At 39.0% G+C, this 19,931-nt stretch overlaps 1 pseudogene; it reads left to right on the plus strand.

The window, feature by feature from the left end:
- The first annotated feature begins 16,477 nt into the window (after window positions 1-16,477).
- LOC110596021 lies at window positions 16,478-16,786 on the plus strand (annotated as a pseudogene).
- The last annotated feature ends 3,145 nt before the right edge of the window (window positions 16,787-19,931 follow it).

Consider the following 19,931-nt stretch of genomic DNA (forward strand, 5'->3'; position numbering starts at 1 on the left):
TCAATGCAAAGTTTTTTTTTTTTAATAGTAAGGAAACTAAAAGCAACTGTGTGTTTAGCAAAGCATTTGTTTACTAAATTATGATCCATTCTCATAACACAATGTAATTTTCAAGCTCTTTCACTGAGTGGCATGGGCAGTGGAGTTTGTCAGGATACTAGTTGAGCCAGGGTTAAAATCGTGAATAAATAGCCTTCCTCTCATCAGTCAATAAATCATTGGTTTTGCTTGGAGTGTGTGTTGAGGATGATTAGGAGGTACATTTTGTTTAGTGGACTTGGAGCAAAGGGATTTGCCAATCTGGGTTTGAGGGTTTCATCTGCAGCACTTGCTTAGGGTTTGGAAACCTATGTGGGAGTGAAGAAACTGGGCGAAGAGAGAAACTGGGGGTAGGTGAGGGCTAGGGGAAAAGCCTAAGGCCTTTGAACGTTGTGCAAAGCACCCTGCATTCTTCCATGTTGAAGAAGACTAAGTACAACCTTACTTAAATACCCCCTTCTCTCTACTTTGTCTCTAAGCATCTTCCTGAACACTCTCCACTAAGCGTAGGAGCCTAGTAATGTTACCCTCTTCATTTGTCTGTTTCTTCCATCATGTGGCCCTATGAGATGGTATCCTGTCCCACATGCTAGGCTTCCCTCTCCTGGCCAGAGTATTCCTGAATCTATGAGCTTTTAAGGTTATTTATTTAGGCCCAAAAGGATGCCTGTAGACAGGATGACCACACTTCATGGCTTGCTGGAGAAAATCCTTGGTTAAGCCTGTTGTTCTGGTATATTTATTAACAGCATCTTTTTTCATCCTGCCATTGAAGTTTCATTTGCTCACAGTGTAAATTTTTGATGGTAAGAACAGCAGATATTGGGGGGGGGGATTTTTAGATTGGCTTGAATAACTAAATTGAGAAAAACTTCTCCAATACAACCCTTAAGTCAAAAGAAATGGTAAAATAATTGACATGGCTGGCAATTACACTTTTATTCTAGGAAGGGGAGAAAGAGCTATGGGACAGGAAGGGAGATAAAGTATTTTTAATATGGAAATACATCTTATTAAAACAGTATATTTAATCATTTAAATTAAATCATACTGCGCTATAATGGCATGGTAACTGCTTTGTTCTTTGGAGAAATACTCACTGTTGATTCAGGGTTATTAAAGAAGTCTAGGAAGCTCACGGCTGTTTTTGACATTCCTTGTCATATATTAGCAGCATAAAACAATAATTACCAAATTATGTAATATTCTCAGGAACAACTCTTAAGAGTCTTGGAATCCAAATAGCTCCATCAGTATCAATAGCTTCAGTGTGTGGCTTAGTTTTAATTGCACTTAGGAAAACCTATTTGTTTTTAGCATTTGAAAGCTAGTCTAAATTGTGTCCAGTGGGGACACTTAGAGTAGCAGGCTTTGGCACCTGCCTCAGGTAAGAAAAGTTTTTGTTTATTTCATTAGCGCTTGATGCTTTGACAGACTATGGCTTTCCACTTACTGCACGAAGAGCTGCCAGCCATTCCTGCTGGGAGAAGCTAGTGTGGGACTAGCAATGAACTTCTGAAAGAAGTTATTATGCCTTATATGGTTGATCTCCCATGCAAATAAAAGAAGCATCTCATACTGTAGCTAAATGGAATCGGTATTTCATCCAATGTAAATGTATGCCAGTGTGCTTTCTGGCTTTTATCAACCACTGCATCTCTCTCCAAAGCAGATTCCAAGTTCATCTTTCTATGGGGCCACTGAGGCAGGGTTAGAATAACGCAAACTCCTGGATCTATACGGAATAAAAAGGAATCCAGCAGATCACGTATTTACCAATAAGACCTGAAGCACTTGCGATAAGGCAAACCCCGGAGATCCAGCTTTAAAGATTCTGCAGGTCTGAGGTGGGGTCTGCTTCTTAAACATTCTAACACAGAGTTAGCAATTTATTAAAATAACACTTTTCTACTTTCTACCCAGGACTGAACCAAGCCTCACGAGAGATGGAAAGAAGTGATAAACATGGTCTTCTCCTAAAGGAGCTTAGGAGTACAAGCATATCCAAAATCCTAGTAGCTAATATTTATCGTACTATTTCTAGAACACATCAGGCATGCCCTGCCTCAGGGCTTTTGCACTTGCTATTTCCTCTGCACAAAACACTCTTCCTCCAGATTATCTTTTTGGCTCACTCCTCTGTCTCCATCAGGCTTGCACTAAAATGATCACCATCTCAGTGAGCGCTTCTTTCTCTACAGTCAAAATCACAACTTCAGCACTTCTTGTATTCCTACCATTTTAATTTCTTTTTCATTGCACTTAAACTGTTTGATATAATACCAGTTTTATACCATATATAGCTATTTATCTATTGTCTGAAATGGAACTCAACGAGACAGGGATTTCTGTCAATTTTGCTCACTGCTAAATCTGCAGTGCCTAAATAGTGTCTAAAACAGTGGACACTTGGTAAGCATCTGTATGTTGAATGAATAACAATTAACATTAATCGAGCATTTCTTAGTTGCTAGGCACTGTTCTAAGGGTTTCAAATATAATGATCCATTTAATTCCCTCAAGAAGTCTAGGAGGTAGGGATTATGATTGTGTGCATTCTATTACAGATAAGGAAACTAAAGCCAAATATTGCATGAGGCCATCCAGGTAGTACATGGTTGAACCAGAATTTGAATCTGGGTAATATGATTACAGACCTCATCCTTTCAACCATGTGCTCTACTGAGATATATGATGTCTTCAATATTTTCTTTGTGGAAAATTCAGAGGCAGAGTTCTTACATTTGTTCCTTTGGTGACATTTAGAAAAAGCTAAAGGCAAAACACTAAAGCAAAGGTTAACACAGGAAATACTACACGATTTCTCCCCTTGCTTTCTGGCCTGGGGTGATCTTCTCAGCAATCCAGTGTTATTTTTACAGAACCTGGATTTTTAGAACAAAACCATTCTGAATTGTGTAGCTATAGGATTGACCAGGCTCTTGATGGGAAGAGGAATGCTATGAGGGGTGGCGGGGTCTCCATCACGCATTCTCAAGCCAGTATAATCTGGACTCTCATGGTTAATAGGATTAAGTCATCCTATTGAAATCTTTGGGATAATAATGGATCAGTGACTTGATTACCTGTAATGGCTGATTTCGCTAATATTACTGCTAGGTGGGTACTTGCCTAATCTTTTACCATCTAATGTTTGTCCTTTTCAGAGTAAAGCATTTAGTCAAAGAGAACTTTGGTTACTTCTGCTTTTCAACTCTTGTCAGTATTTTATCTGTGTCTTGACTAGGTCATTATGTTGAACTCAAGGGTTCTAGAAAAGTTAAATACTTACTGGAGTTAGGTACATTGAGAGAAATTTACTGACTGTTGGTGATTCTCTTTCTAAATATCTGCCACAAGATAGCAAAACCATACTAATTTACCACTCCTGGACGAATATATGCTATCTGCTCATATTGTTGATTGCTATTTAAATATAAACTTTGATTCATATTGTTTTCAATAATTAGGGAAGGTATAATTTGGTTACTGAAGAATAAAAATCCATTTTATTTTTTAAATTTGTTACCCTTCTTAAATGTATTCAGAGACCACAAGGCTGTTTTGATTTCACCTTGACCGAAAGCCAGATGGTATGAATGACCAACTCTAGATTATCTCATAGTAAAGAAAGATCAGGGGTCCTGAGATTTTAAATCCCTGACCCAGAGTCCAATTGTTCAGCCTCAAATATGTTACTGATATAAAAGTTCTAACAACCACCTAATGTAAACAGAAAGAGGCCCATGGAAACCTCATCTTCCACTGAGCAATATCACATTTGTAAAGATAATATTAATACAAAATTTTAATGCTCTGTGGATCATTATCTGGCAGCAGACCAACAGTAGAGCATAAAACATTAACAACTAAAAGCAGGTTCTGAGTCCTTGGAGTTTCTAATTGTTGTTCATTACAAAAAAGCCACCAAAATCATCTTGAGCCGATTCCTGGAGAATTAAATAGATTTGGTTTAATAAACTCTTCAGGTCTCTGAATAAATTATGAATGCATCCTGACTGCTAGACGGATACATTGCCATTAAGAGATGGTAATGAATAGATATTCAAGGAGGGGGGACCCTTTTGTTAAGCATTCCATTTGAAACTGATTAAAAACTGATAAAATCAAAGTTTTTTCATGGGTAGATGTGCAACAAGTCATAAGTTGTGGACTTTAAAAATATATTTTCTTCACAAGCAATAACACAGCAATTAGGAGATGCTCATTGAAGTAGAAATAATGGTAACTGCCGTGCAGATTAGGTTTGCTGAAGGGAGCTCTCAGACACACACTAAAACAACATATTCCAGGTTCTTGTTGGTGTGTAATTTCTACTTTATTTACTTATCATCTCAGTTAAAGAGGACTCTTGGCAGTAATGAGGCTACATAGAATAGTTTAAGATGTTACAAATTAGATAAAAGATAAATCTAATGATTACCTATTCTAATGGCAGTGCAATCTTGTCTTTCCTCGTGGGGAAATTGTATGGTTGTGAGACACTTATAGCTGGGGAGAGCGCCATGGTACAAATGTATTCATTATTTTTCTGTCTGCTTTGCTTCTGCTTGGTTGTTCATGAAAGCTGGGTAATTCATTCGAGCAGGAACCACTTACTGAATGGTTCACAAACCTTTCACTGGTGCTGCAGTGCCTGCAAGCAACCTGGCAAATATATAAAAGTAATACGCTGGAAAACAGGATGGAAGATTTTTCAGCAAGAGAAGAATGGCTTACGAAGGTGTTACCAAAATAAGGGGAAGGAGGGTCGGGGGAAAATAGAATATTGCCATCTCGTTTCTATTTACTATAACTGTCTTGAGAGTAAATACTCATGAGAGACACATAATGAAACTTCAGAACAGACCGTATTTCTGAGGACATCTGTGTCCATGGGTGGGAGAAAACTGGAGAAAACATTGAAGACTTGAGCAGAGTTTTGAGATCTTCAGTTTGTTTGAATAATAACTCCAAGTTGCAGAATACATAAAGATCACTTTTCTTAATTGCGTCTTGCTCCATATCAAATGAATCTTTTTTCCATGAGAATCTCTCTTCCCAGACTTTCCTAAGTTCAGGAAAGTACATAATAATAATAATAATAATAATAATAATAATAATAGTAATTAAAAAAACCCTCCTACTTATGAAGGAAGATTGTCAAAAGGAGTTTCTGTCTATGTGACAAATAAGTGGCTTGAATGAACTCTGTGTCTTGAAATGCACTTTGTTATTTTCCATGAAAGGAAGATGTAGCCAAACTTGTGGAGTAAAGTCTAATATTTATTAACTAGCAGAATTCCGTTTATTTATTTATTTATTTTTGAGTCAGAATCTTACTCTGTCACCCAGGCTGGAGCGCAGTGGCATGCTCATGGCTACGGCATCTCGACATGCAGGGTTTAGGCGATCCTTCTGCTTCAGCCTTCCAAGTAGTTGCGACTATAGGCGTGCACCACCACACCCAGCTGAATTTTTTGATTTATTATAGAGACGAGGTCTCACCATGTTGTCCAGGCTGGTCTTGTACCCATGGACTCAGGCAATCCTCTCACCTCTGCCTCCCAAAGTGCTGGGGATTATAGGTGTGAGCCATCATGCCCAGTGGTCTTTTGTTTTTAAGTTTTAGTTTTTACTTCTCTGATTTGTACCTTGCCTGCCAACTCTTGCCATGCCAAATCACTTGCCATTGGTGTGCAGGATATGCTTCTACTTGTGTTCATGAATGGCAGCATATTTGACCATGGCTCAGATCAAAAGCTGCATCTTTCATTTCCTTAAGGTAGAAAATGGTTTTTCATCATTCAGGGGTCTCTCAGAGGTGTGGGTGTTAGATGTCCTTATGGGGCTGCCCTGGCTTCCTCTGGAGCCTGGAGGTGGTCGCAGAAGCTCTGTGAGTTATCACCCGAGTCAGTCAACTGTTCAATGTCAGGAAAGTCATGGGAGATAAAAGTCATTTGCTCCTCCTAATCTATGGTCACTCCCAGTGAGAGTCAGTGTGGTGTCCTGAGCTCCGGACTCTGCTCTTGAGTGCTTATTCCTTCTCATTTCTGTCTACTTTGTCCAGTTCAAGAAGGGGGACAGCTCTGGACTTTGAAAAAAAAGACCTAAGCACTGCTATTGCTTTAGGATGCATCGATGGCAGTTACAACTCTCAACTCTTAATGGCTTCATGTGACTGAGATTTCTTTTTCACGCAAGTCCGAGCCCATGCTGTATTGTGGGGCTCTGTTTTATGTCACTCTATCCTATCTTCCATCTAGTGGCTCTGGATTTTCCTGAGGCCCTGGTAATCCTCCACTGTGTCCTCTACCTAAGCACCAGAGGAAGAAAGACACAGCTCCTGGATGCCAAGAGAGGATTTAGGGAAAAGTAGTTTGGTTGTATGTCTAGGACAGAGGTCAGCAAACTTTTTCTGTAAAGAGCCCGGTAATAAATGTTTTAGGCTTTTCCGGCCATATAGTCTCTGTGTCAATGACTCTGCTGTTGTAGCATGAGAGCGTTCCCTGACAATATGTAAATGAGTAGGGTGTGGCTGTGTTTCAACAAAACTTTATTTACAACAGGAGGCAGGCTGGAATAGCCGATGGGCCATAATTTGCCAATATCTAGTCTAGGAAGAAAAGAACGTTGGATTGGTCACGCAAATTGCAGATTCTCTTCCTCTGTGATCCTACTAGCTGTATACTGGGCAAGTGACTTAGCCTCTCTGAGCTTTAATTTTCACATCAGTTTGAAAAAATATATACCATCTAGCTTGATTTATCTCAGTGTTGTGAGGATCAGGTGGGATAATGTATCTTTAGTATTTTGTAAACTATAAAACAACATATGCATTTATTCACGAGTGTATACAAATGTCCATTAAAGATAGCTGTGTCCTCCTTCTCATAGATACAAGGCCCCTCACAGACTGGAATAAAACAAGAGAAGCACCACCATTATTATTTTAAGACATTTGGGTATTGGTTAAAATTATTTTTAAAAATCCAAAGGACTTAAACTAATCCAATTCTTGGTTTATTCTTTCCATGAAAATGCCAGCTTGGATCTATCCTGTGGATTCAGTAGAGTTAGAAAAAGAAATCAACGGTTGATCACATCAGTCAACCTAAAAAAACAACACTTTTATTTAGAAGGCGTGTTGCAAATGCGACTGGAGCTTCTTTGGAAAGAATCTTTGTTGTGATAATAAAACAAATTTATTACTATATACAGAATGTATTCATTTGCTAGGGCTGCCACAACTAAGTACCACAGATTTAAACAACAGAAATGTATTCCTCATGGTTCAAGAGGCTAGACATCCAAGATCAAGGTGTTGGCATGGTTGGTTTCTTTTACAGGCCTCTCTCCTTGGCTTGTGGATGGCCATATTCTTCAGTTGTTTTCACGTGATTTTCCCTCTGTGCCTCAGTCCTAATCTCCTCTTCTTATATGAACACCAGACCTATTGAATGAGTATCCACCTATATGACCTAATATAAAATACAGTGGGGAGGAACACAATTCAGCCCATAACATATTTCAGCTTTTACTCTAAAGAGGTAAGCATGTATCTCTTAGGACCTAAATCAGTTTAGTTGTTCTTTCTCTTATAGTTATATCTTTCAAGTTACTCCTTTCCCCTTAATTACTGCTCTTTATTGGCTTTTTATTCTTGCTCCCTTTCATATTATTAAAAAAATCTCACCTAGATCATTTTTGCCATCCAAAAATGGAGTCTGAAGAGAGAAGAAAGAGATGAACATTTGGTGGTCTGTCTCATTTTTACTTTTCTCTATAGATTCACTTGTTGACCTTAGTAGTTTGAGTCTAGACAGAAAAGTCCTCAGGAAATAAAAAGATAAAAATAGATATTAACTAGTGATAAAATAAAATGTTTCTCACTATTATCATACAGAAGAAGGAGCTATTCTGTGTGTATACGTGTGTGTGTTATACCTTAACCATTTATTTTATACTAGTATGATCAAGGATGAAATGAACAATCTAAAATTGGCATTATGAGTATTAATTAATGGTTGAAAAGCACTTTGATGATAAGAAAGCCATTCGATAAGCGAATGCTCATACCACCAGGAAAAACCACCATTACAGCATGCTCGTTCTTGTCAAATCTACTTGAAACTCCATTCTTATTATAATGCTCAGATTTCATTGTTGCAGAATAAGAGAACATATTTGCAAACTATGCAGCTGACAATTGACTAATATTTCAGAATTTATAAGGAACTCAAACAATTCAACAACAACAAAACCACAAATAACCCCATTAAAAAGTGGGCAAAAGACATAGACAGTTTTCAAAAGAAGACATACAAATGGCCAACAAGCATATTCAAAAATGATCAAGATCACTAATCATTAGAGACATGAAATAAAAACCAGAATGATATATCATCTTATACCACTCAGAATGGTTATTATTAAAAAGTAAACAAACAAACAAACAAAAAACAGATGTCGGTGAGGATACAGAGAAAAGGGAATGTCTATACACTATTGGTCAGAATGTAAATTAATACAACCTCTGAGAAAACAGTATAGAGATTTCTCAAAGAACTAAAAATAGAACCATTAGATCCAACAAACCCACTCCTGGATCTGGGTTTATCCAAAGGGAAATAGATTATTATGTGAAAAATATCACAACACTATGCACAATAGCAAATATGTGCAATTAACATAGGTCTCCATCAGTGAAAGATTGGATAAAGGAAATGCGATATTTATATATATGTATATATACATACACACATACACATTTACAATTCAGCCATAAAAAAGAATGAAGTCATATCTTTTGCAGCAACGTGGATGGAACTGGAGGCCATTAACTCTGGTCAATATTGTGTCTTAATGAGTATTTGTGGAATGAATCAGAGTTAAAAGGGTGAAAATAAGCCATGTTAGGTAAAGCATAGAGGTACAACAGAAAAAATATTGCATGTTCTCACTTATAAATGGGAACTAGATAATGTGTATACATGGATGTAGAATGTAGAATGATAGACACTGGGGACTTGGGAGGATGTAAGGTGGGAGGGGGTAAGAGATGATAAATTACTTAATGGGTACAATGTACATTATTTGGGGGATATTTACACTAAAAGCCTGGACTTCACTGCTATACAATATTTCCACGTGACAAAACTTCATTTGTACCCCTTAAATTTATACAAATAAAAATGAATAAGGATTCTATATTATCAAAAAGTTGACTTTTAGATAAAGATAATAACAGGCTATCATTAGTACTTAATAATTTTGAGTTTCTGAAAATGTAAATCTCTTAGAATCCACCAATCACTTCTCATTGCCTATCAGATGCCTCTATGCTTTACCTAACATGGCTTATTTTCACCCCTTTAACTGATTCATTCCACAAATACTCATTAAGCACCTATCATGAGCCAGACACAGCATCGACCAAAAACAGATACACCTCTTGCTCTCCTTGAACTTGCTAACACCAAATGTTTTTTTCTCACACTTGGGGCCTTTGCTCACACTCTTTTCTCTGCCTGAGCTTCTCTCCTCAGCTCTCATGCATTCTGTCTTTTCCTGATCAACTCTTGCTTATCCTTTTAGTCTTTCTAAAGAGACCACATAGTTAGCCATCACTTTCTAACTATGTGGTCTCTATAGAAAGACTAAAGTGATGGCTAATTGCACGAGGGGGGATCCAAAAAACCCTGGAATTTATTTACACAGAATTGTGTATATATTCTGAAATGTTTAAACTTCAGTCATCTTCAAAGTACTTTCCATTTGATGCAATATACCACTGCTTTCTCCACTGCTCAAAACAGTTTTTGATGCTTTCTCCACTGCTCAAAACAGTTTTTGAATTCATCAGTTCTGAAGCCTTACAATGCTTCTTCCATTTTTTGTTTTACCTTCTACATTGACAAAACTTTTCCCTTTGGGAACTTTTTTCATTCGGGGAAACAAAAGTTTCTTGGGGTGAGATCGAATAAGTAGGGAGGGCGGGGCATGCTCCCATGCTATTTTTGTTCAAAAACTACTGGACACTTAGAGCTGTGTTGGCAGGTGCACTTGTAAATCACCCATCACGAAATGGGCAAATGCTCTGAAAGAATCTGCAAAAAAAAAAAAAAAAAAAAAATTCACTGAAGCTGAATGCAGTCTATCACAACAATGTTAGCTGGTCCACTAATGTCAATGGGTTTCTAGAACACTTACCTAGCAGGAGAAGCCTGTATAAGCGATCTGCCCTCCAAGAAGTAATTTTTTGGATCTCTCCTCGTATATGTTCACTGGGCTGGGTCACGGTGTCCAGCTATTTGGCTAGATTATTCTGGGTGTTTCTGTGAAGTTTTTTTTTTTTTTTTTTTTAATGAGATTAATATTTAAATTGGTGGACTTTGAGTAAATCAAGTTTCCCTCCATATTGTGTATGGGCCTCATCCAATCGGTTGAAGGCCTGACTAGAACAAGACCTCTCCTTATCAAGAAGTGATTCTGAGCCGGGCTCAGTGGCTCAGCCTGTAATCCCACGCCTTTGGGAGGCTGAGGTGAGTGGATTGCCTGAGCCCGCGGGTTCGAGACCCGCCTGGGCAGCGAGACCTCATCTCTACAATAAAATCAAAAAATCAGCCGGGCATGGTAGCGCATGCCTGTAATTCCGGCTACTGGGAAGGCTGAGGCGGAAGGATCGCCGGAGCCCAGCAGGTTGAGGCTGCGGTGGCCGGGAGCGGCCACTGCACTCCAGTGTGGGCGACAGAGTGAGACTCCAACTCAAAAAAAAAAAGTGATTCTGCCAGGAGACTGACTTTGGACTCAAACTGCAACTCTTTCCTCAGTCCCCAGCCTGCTGACCTATCCCCTCAGATTTTGGATTCCCCAGGCCTCTACAATCATGTGAGCCAACTCCTTCAAATAAATCTCTCTATATAATATGTTCATCCAGTTGATTCTATTTCTTTGGAGAACCCTGACTCTAATATATAAAATCCCTCCTAATTCTTCAAATCCGGGCTAAAGGGGCTCTTCCTATGGACCCCCATTGCATCCTGTGCAGTTTCTAGCATAGTTCTCACCATAATATGTACAGTAAATACGTTTGATTATTGGTATCCCTTACTATACTGTAAGTACTTTTAGTACCAGGACTGTCTGTTTTTCTCCCCATTGTACTAGCTCCATACTTTTAAATTTAAGGTATGCTATAGAAACTTCTCTCTTCAGGAGAAGTTTGAGAAAATTTTATGGCATTTGTCTATAATTTTGTTGTATATCATCCATTGTAACTTAAATTCCAAACATTCCCCAAGGCGGTCTCAGTAAAGCCAAGGCTAACAGTGATATGGTACTTCCCAAGGTAGCAATTCCATTTCCAAGCCTATAAATATACACAGTCTCAGAACCATCTGGGGTCTGAATATTTCCAAGCATACTTTTTTGGCATTTTGAGTGAAGAATTATATATAATGTGTGGACCATCTTGTATCTTTGGTGGCCACCTTCCTTGTTTATTTGATCTATCTCCTCCCTCCTGAGTCTTGGCCTGCAAAATCTTATTGCTAGGCCATCCAGCCAATGTCTGCAACTGACCATTGCATCTATGTCTGAAAAAAATCTTGTTTTGAAAAATAGCAAATGTTCTTACTGTCCTTATCAATAATGCCTGTCTTTAACTGTATCACCAGCATTGCTCCTCCAAGACAGGCATAGAAAAGAGAAAATGTCCTCGTGACAAGCCAAGAAACTCTTAAGAATTTTGTGATAACATTATTCTAGAGTAGAATTCAGTATACGTCATACTGATTCTGAGACGAGTTCTCTCTTCCGATCCTTACTATATCAGAAGGACCTTTGTAATCAGGAGATCCCGACTCCTCCCTGGACAATGCCACACTCAACTTCTGAAAGGCTGATGAGAAATCCGACTCCCTGATAGCTTTTTGTGTAATTGGTCCCTTACCATGGAAATGTTGACTTCCTGTTGTCTATAATTTCAGTCTGTCTGAACTCAGGAAGTTAACTATTCAGGAAAGAAACATCAACATTCTTTTAGCTTCTTGCTGACTACAAATGATGGAAAGTAGTTTACAATGGAGAGAAGGCTGCTGGTGTAGCTATGAGTCATTCCTGCCCAGATCTCTTGTGACTCATTTTGTGTTTCCTTCATTAAACTGAACAGAGTCAATAGCCCTTCAGTTTTCTGAACAGTAGATATAACTGCACTAATGACTGGCTGTTGAACAAGTTTAACTGTGTTCTAATTTATTTATTAAGCACCAGTAAAACAAGTATAAAGTACCCATCAATGGATAATAGTAGGACATTAGACATTAGCGTTTCTGCTCATGAATTAGACCTAAAACACAGCTCTTTTGGTTGAAAATAGAATAGTAGGACATTAGACATTAGCGTTTCTGCTCGTGAATTAGACCTCAAACACAGCTCTTTTGGTTGAAAATAGAGAACGCTGGGCTAGCCTTTGTCAGTGTAGTAAACAATTTAATTTTTTGAGGTTCTCATTCCTGCCATTTTTAGAGTCTGTTTCAAACTGGTAGCCATTTGAGAAGTCCCATTGTGCTGGGCTTTCTTTATTTGACCCACCTCTGCCAAATAATATTCCATCTCTGCATACACCCTTCCTGTGGCCCCACTTCTTTCTTTCCATCTGAGTACTTTGCCTGTTGGTTTTCTTTCCTGTCATCCAGCATTCCACACAAACTTAGAGACTTACATCTTGAAACCTCAGGGCTCTAATGTGCTAGACTTCAATCTGATCTACTTAGTCCTGATAAGATTTTGAACAATTTACAAATAAATTTTTGTGGTGATCCTGCTTTTGTCATCTACCACAAAAAGTAATCAAGCCATCAATGCTGATCTTTAGGAGAAAATTTAATAGCAGAGCCTCGTAGTTAGATCCTCGTTTGAATCTGCCACTTGCTAAATGAGTGGTATTGAACAAGTTATTTAACTTTTTGTAGGCCTCAAACTTTCTCATCTTCAAAAATAAGATTTGTAAATCAATAAGATATGTGTATAAGAGTATTTTATCAAGATGAGTAATAAAAATTTTTTCTTATGATTATGTGAAGTCTAGGTACATTTGTTTTCTAACTGTAGAAAAAGTATTTGGGGAATTTCTTAACCACTACTCAGTCTTTGGTGGATTTTAAATAAATGTCCAGCCACATTCTTTGATTTTTTTTTTTTTTTTTTGCACAGAAGTCAGAAACAGGTTAAGACAGAAGTTGAACTGATTGCTACGAATGTGATTCATTTATATTTACCAATAGATGAAGTGACAGGGCACTTATGTTACAAATGACATGCTTCCTTCATGCCTGAAACCTAGTAGGCACTCAGTGTATGGTTATAGTTACTATTATCCTTATAGCAGGTAAGAGGAAACCTTTTGGGAGATAACTGAGTTTTAATTTCCCTTCCAAACCATCATTTTTTCAAAGAATATTTATCAGTACTATTAACAAGTGATGCCTTACTCTTATGGCACAGTGCTTTATTGCCTACTTGTGTTATTTTGTTTTCTTCTGAAAACAGCCCCACTATATTTTGCCTGATTAACGTTATTTTTCATTTATAAGAAACTGAGACTCAGAAATAAAGTAACCATACAATTTTTTGTCCAAACTGAGGTAACTTGAGAATGAAAGGGGCACTAAACTGGGATTGTCCCAGGAAAGCTGGGATGTTTGTTTATCTTATTTAGAGAGGTCATAACTGCTCTAAAAGCTACCTGTCTTGAAAAGTGACAGATTTGGGACTAGAAGAAAGTCTTCTAATAACTCTATGTAAGACTCTGTGAGAATTTCTAGGTGATGATAGGATGTAGAAAATTATTCCCTTGAGTTCTATGTGATCATTACCATGAAGAAGTACAAATAAAGTTGTCATGTCAAATAGGTACTAGCCTGTTCTGTTAATGTGCTGGGCTGGCCACAAGAATGAGTGATTACAACTGTACGGTGAGATCTCCCCCTCTTTTCTTAATGAGTTCATATATTCATTCATTTCACAAACCCATACTGAGCACCCACAGAGTCATTTATCTGCATAACAAACTACCTCCAAATTAACAGTGTAAAACAACAATAATTTTATTTACTCATGAGTCTATGAGGCTGCAGTTTTGACTAGGCTCAGCTAGATGGTTCATCTGCAGGTCTCATCTGGGGTCATTCATGTGACTACAGTCAGACATGGCAGCTCATTTGGGGCTGGATGGCCTCAGATGGCCACACTCACGTATCTAGGTTCTCATTGTCAAGTGGTTGGTGAAAGGATTCTCAGCTGAAAAGGCTCATCTGCTCCATGTGGCCTCTTATCTTTAAAGAGGCTAGCCTGGGCTTCTTCACAATTTGGTGACATCACTTCAAGAGAGTAAAAGCAGAAGCTTCATGGTCTCTGGAGGCCTTGGCTTGAAACCAGGCAGACTGTTATTCTGTGTCATTCTATTGGTCAGTATAAGTTATGAGTTCAACCTCAATTCAAAGGTTAGGGAAAGAAATTTTATCTCTTGTTGGTAGGAGCAGCAAAGAGAAGGGTGGCACACACATGAATGGGAAGAATTTATGGTTAGTTTTCACAGTCAATCATAATCACTGTATATCAGGTTTGTCCTAGGTAGTGAGGACATACAAACTGATAATAAGCACTCATTTGCATGGGAGAGAGAGATAAGGAGACAGTAATTGCAATGGGAGGCAAAAAGCACTTTCACAGAAGGGCACACATGATGTTGTAGGAACACTGAAGTAGAATTGGTAGCTAATGCAAACTGGCAAATTCTTCCTGGAAAAGAGAACCTCTGGGCCTGACAGTGTTTATTTTTGTCATGCTCATCATTTTATCCAAGGCTCAGGCATCAGATAGAAGGCTCTGGAATGACTTTTTTGTTGTTGTTTTTAACCTGACCATTTTTCTATCCACCACTTAGAGATTCAGGGTTGAATTGGTAAGAGAATGAGGAGAATGCAAGGAGACCAGAAGAGGAGGGCAAATTGTGAAGAAACCCAGGCTAGCCTCTTTGAAGATAAGAGGCCAGATGGAGTGAATGAGCCATTTCAGCTGAGAATCTTTTCACCAACCAATTTTTAGATGCTCTTCATCCACTTAGAAATGGGTACATGGAGTAGAAGGCATTAGATAAGATTAAAGGGAAGGTCTTTTTTGCTACCATTACCCTCCTATCTAACCTCTGCTTTGAAGGTTTGGGAAATCTGAATTTGGTTTATACAGATGACACAAGAATATGACACTAGAATGTGAAAGAGTCTTTTCTTTTTTCTTTTTCGTTTTTTTTTTTAATAGAATTGGAGTCTCTGTCATCCAGGCTGGAGTGCAGTGGCATGCTTATGGCCACCCCAGTGTTGACTTGTTGGGCCCAGGTGATCCTTCCACCTCAACCTTCCAAATAACTGGAACTACAGGCACACACCACCAAGCCCAGTTAATTTTTTAATTTATTGTGGAGATGAGGTCTCACCAGGTTGCCCAAGCTATTCTTGAACCCATGTGCTCAGGCAATCCCCTCACCTCGACCTCCAAGAGTCTTTCCATGGAAACGAGATCCGGGAACAGTCAGTACGCTGGCAGTTAGGCACTTAACCTACCCTCAATGCAACATCAAAAAGGGAGGTTGAGTTAGGAATATCTGGTAAGTGGCTTCAGCTCTAGCCAGGAAGCATTAGATTGAAAGAGAGGGGGAAAAAAAAATCTTGCTAGATAATAAAGCCAGTTAGATTTATTGTATATATGACAGTAGGGAATTCCTTTAATCACATATTCTCAAGTGCCTTTGGGAACTTGGACGATAATAAAGTGTATGCTGAGAGGAATCAGTGACAGTATTCTCCCCAAGGAGAAAAAATGATACTGAAGCTTATCATTCCAGTGTTTCTTGAGGGGCTCAGAAGAACAAATCTCATAGCTGCCTGTGACTTAGATATGTGGAGAGCTGTGCTGGAAAATTCCTTAGGAAAACTGTTAGGATACCGGGCTAGTTCTGTTCTGGAGAAGCCAGCATATTTAGCTGTTTCAGATAGCACAAAGGATTTAGAGTATAAAGCTGACTTGAACATCTCGACCTGGGTCAGGCAGACCTTACTTCTCTGGGTGACTTTGTGGTTTGTGTCACTGGTGCTAGCTTAATGGGGACTAGGTTCCGGATGGTTGGGTACAAACTTCACCACTCGGTGGCCCAGATGGCTCTAGTAATCAAATTAAATGCTGGCTATCAATCAGAGAGCATATATTTAACACCTATTATGTGCTGGACACTGTGAGGAAATATAGGAAATATCAGGCCAGTTTCTTCTCTCATGTAAGTCTGTAGTCTAATTATGAGATGTCAGAGCATGGGAGGGCTCTTTCAGTCATCTTGGAGCCCACAGAGGCCTGCTGGGAATAGGACTTCTAGGAGGCAAATATGTCTGGAAGACTGTGGTCCAAAGCCATTTTTGCTGGCTATCAGCAAGGTCTCTGGAACCAAAGGGAGCACACAGCTCTTCTCAAAATGGAAGATGTTTATGCCGGAGATGAAACTGAATTTTGTCTGGGCAAGAGATGTGCTTCTGTATCTAAAGCAAAGACCAACACGATGACTCCTGGTGGCAAACCAAACAAAACCAGAGTCATCTGGGGAAAGGCAACTCGGGTCCATAGAAACAGCGGCATGGTTTGTGCCAGATTCCGAAGAACCTTCCTGCTGAGGCCATTGGACACAGAATTCCTGTAATGCTGTACCCATCAAGGATTTAAGCTAACGGAAAGTACAGAAATAAAAGTGGATTTATGTTCTTGTTAAAAAAAAAAAAAAAAAGGCTGGGTGAGGTGGCTCAAGTCTGTAATCCCAGCACTTTGGGAGGCCAGGGTGAGAGGATTGCCTGAGCCCGTGGGTTCGAGACCAGCCTGGGCAACATGGGAAACCCTTGTCTCTGCAATAAAAATTAAAAAATTAGCAGACGTGGTAGTGCACACCTGTAGTTATGGCTACTTGGAAGGGTGAGGCGGAAGGATCGCTGGAGCCTAGCAGGTCGATGCTGGGGTGGCCGTGAGCATGCCACTGCACTCTAGCCTGGGCGATGGAGTGAGAATCCAACTAAAAAAAAAAAAAAAAAACAGAGCAAGAGAGGACAGGAAACAAAAGTCAACTTTTATTTCCATTTCCTTGAAGATGAGTAAAATGAAATATGTGGGGAAAATTGATGCATGTGTTTGTTCAATATTTATTTAATAAATTTATTTATTAAATAAACATTAAATATTAAATGTACCTGCTGGGCTCAGGTGATCCTTCCACCTCAGGCTTCCACATAGCTGGAACTACAGGCACGCGCCAGCACCCCAGCTCATACATGTGATATAAAAGTATTCCTTGAAAATCTTTCATTTTGGGGTGGTACATCAGAGAAGCTGTTGAAATATGATCCAGTGAGTTTCACCGAAGAGGTGTTAACCCGCAGCACAAGAGGATCAAATTCTTGCCACGAGGACTCAGAATCTCATTTCTCAGCCTTGCTTCATTTGTAATAGCCAATGATAATAGGCAGACTACGTGGAGGACTGTGTGCTGTGACCTCTTCTGGGTACTTTACATTCATTGTCTAATTTAATCCTGTTTCAACTCTTGTGATGTTTGCTACTCCAAGGACCTGAGAGCAATTTAGCCTGCCCAAGGACGTACAAAAATATCACAGGATCCCAGACTTGGACAATCACGAGTTGAGGTAACAATCACTCAGACATTTGGCCCTGTTCTTGTACTAATCTAGGACTCTTGGTTGCAAACAAGGGAAACTAACTCTAGTTAACTGAAGCAGAAAAGGAATGTATTGGAAGGGTATCAGGGATTTCTTAGAATAGTCAGGAAGTCTTGAGAACCAGGCTTAAAAAAATAGGCAAAAGCCAAAGGATATTTGGCAGCAAATTCCACAGAAAACGGCACAGAAATAGCCAACTTGGAAAGCTATTCCTGAAGCTGCTTCCAGTGGCCACTTGCCTCTGGGTCTCTGGGCTCTTCACTGGCAACCACTGCCAATAGCAGCTCTTGGCCCCTCCATCTCCATAGCAAGCCTGGGCTTATGCCTACAACCCAGGGGCTGAGAGGAGAGGAAAGAAAGTATGTGTCTCCCCTCAGTCCTGATTTCCACCTCTTTTGTAATGACTCTCGAATGATGACAGTATTTGCATACTGGGTAGTCTAACAAGCACAAACTGACAAATGTCCCCTTCAGGACTCTCCAGTGTATTACTATATGTTGCAGGAACACACAGGTCAATTTATTTTCAGTCCCTGATACCGTGACTTCCTAATCCTCAGCGACTCTTCCTGTTTTCTGTCTCGGCATAACTCTTCACACCTGTGTCCTTGCCCCAGCTTCAGGTCCCTGTGTAAGTTCCCCTGCTTCTGCTATTGCTGCTGGAGCCATCTTAAAATGGAAAATAGATACACTTCTTGGAAATAATGTGTTTGTTCCAACAACTATAGATGGCTAGATTTCAAGACTCCTTTGGCACAAGAATGGGAAGGCTATTTGCATGATAACCCTCAAATTCAAAAGTATTCCAAATTTTAACAAGTCCAGTTCAATAGATGATTATTGAGTCCCTACTAAGTGCCTGCACTTGGTTAGTATCTGGGGATAGAAAGAGAAATAGACATGCTTCCTGGTGTCAGAGATACCTGGTGTCATAGTTGATTTATGAAAACAAACAAATATATATTTATAGCCGCCCTTACTTAGCACTCTTGTTGCCTCTCCAAATCCTCTTGGTTAAAAAATCTTACCATAAAGAAACACATTCTGGATTAAAATAGTAGAACGCATTAATGAGCACTTACTGTATGTCAGGCAGTGGTCTAAATGCTTTGTATTTATTAACTGATTAAAACAACAGTCACAATTATTTCTATGATGATTCTTGTCACACTGGAGTTCTTAGCAGATGGCTAAGATATAACATAGATGCTCAATATAAGCTTTTCAAGCCAGTGATTACGTAGGTAGGGGTGTGCAGTAAACACATTTTATGAGGAAGCCAGACCTCTCCTCAGACCCTTTGGAGTTGAAACATAATGGGAATTTCTAGGAAAGATACAGTGAGAGAAGTAGCTTAAATGTGACATTTGGCAGCTGGATGACCCTGCTTTCCCACTGAATGTCCCATCTTAGAAAAGTAAAGACCACCCACAAGGGATCCCTGGGCAAATGCCCAGATTCCCAGTGGGCTAGATTGTCCTTGGAGGGAATTAATCTTATGTAAGCAGGACTGCACTCATTAATCATTCACAATAAGCTCTTATTTATGAACTAATTTTAAATAGACATATTGAATCCATTTTCTCAAGCAAAAATGGAGTTGGGTAAATCATAAACAGCTAAATTATAGTTTTGGCACATACACAGGGTTTTGTTTCATATTTAGAGTTATTTGCTTCCTAGAGTAACCTAATACAATGGAACACTCTGCAAAATGCTATGGAGAGTGTTTATAGAGACTTACATCTGATTTACATTTAAGGAACATAAAACTAATTGCAGAGAGACTGTGCTACTAAAACATTCAACCTAAGGGACAGCTATGTATGAATGCTTATAGCGATGCTGATATAACTGCCTAGATCTGAAACTTTCAAAATTAATTTCCACAACTAGAAATAGTGGTATCTTAAAATGTCCTCAATGGACAAAGATATATTGTAAATGATTCCCAGACAAAAGAGTTGTTATATAGGAACATCTTTCTAATATGAGATTAAGATCTGGAATTGCAAGTAGCAATAAATATATCCATCTGTATTAGTGTAAAAAATAAAAGTGACAGTATTGTAAGAGCAATAAACAGGTAGGCAGTCAATGGTCAGTTCTTGTGATTAATTG

Source organism: Carlito syrichta, unplaced genomic scaffold, assembly GCF_000164805.1.
Source record: "Carlito syrichta isolate Samal-C Ts95f unplaced genomic scaffold, Tarsius_syrichta-2.0.1 Scaffold305754, whole genome shotgun sequence".
In the NCBI taxonomy this organism is placed as follows: Eukaryota; Metazoa; Chordata; class Mammalia; order Primates; family Tarsiidae; genus Carlito; species Carlito syrichta.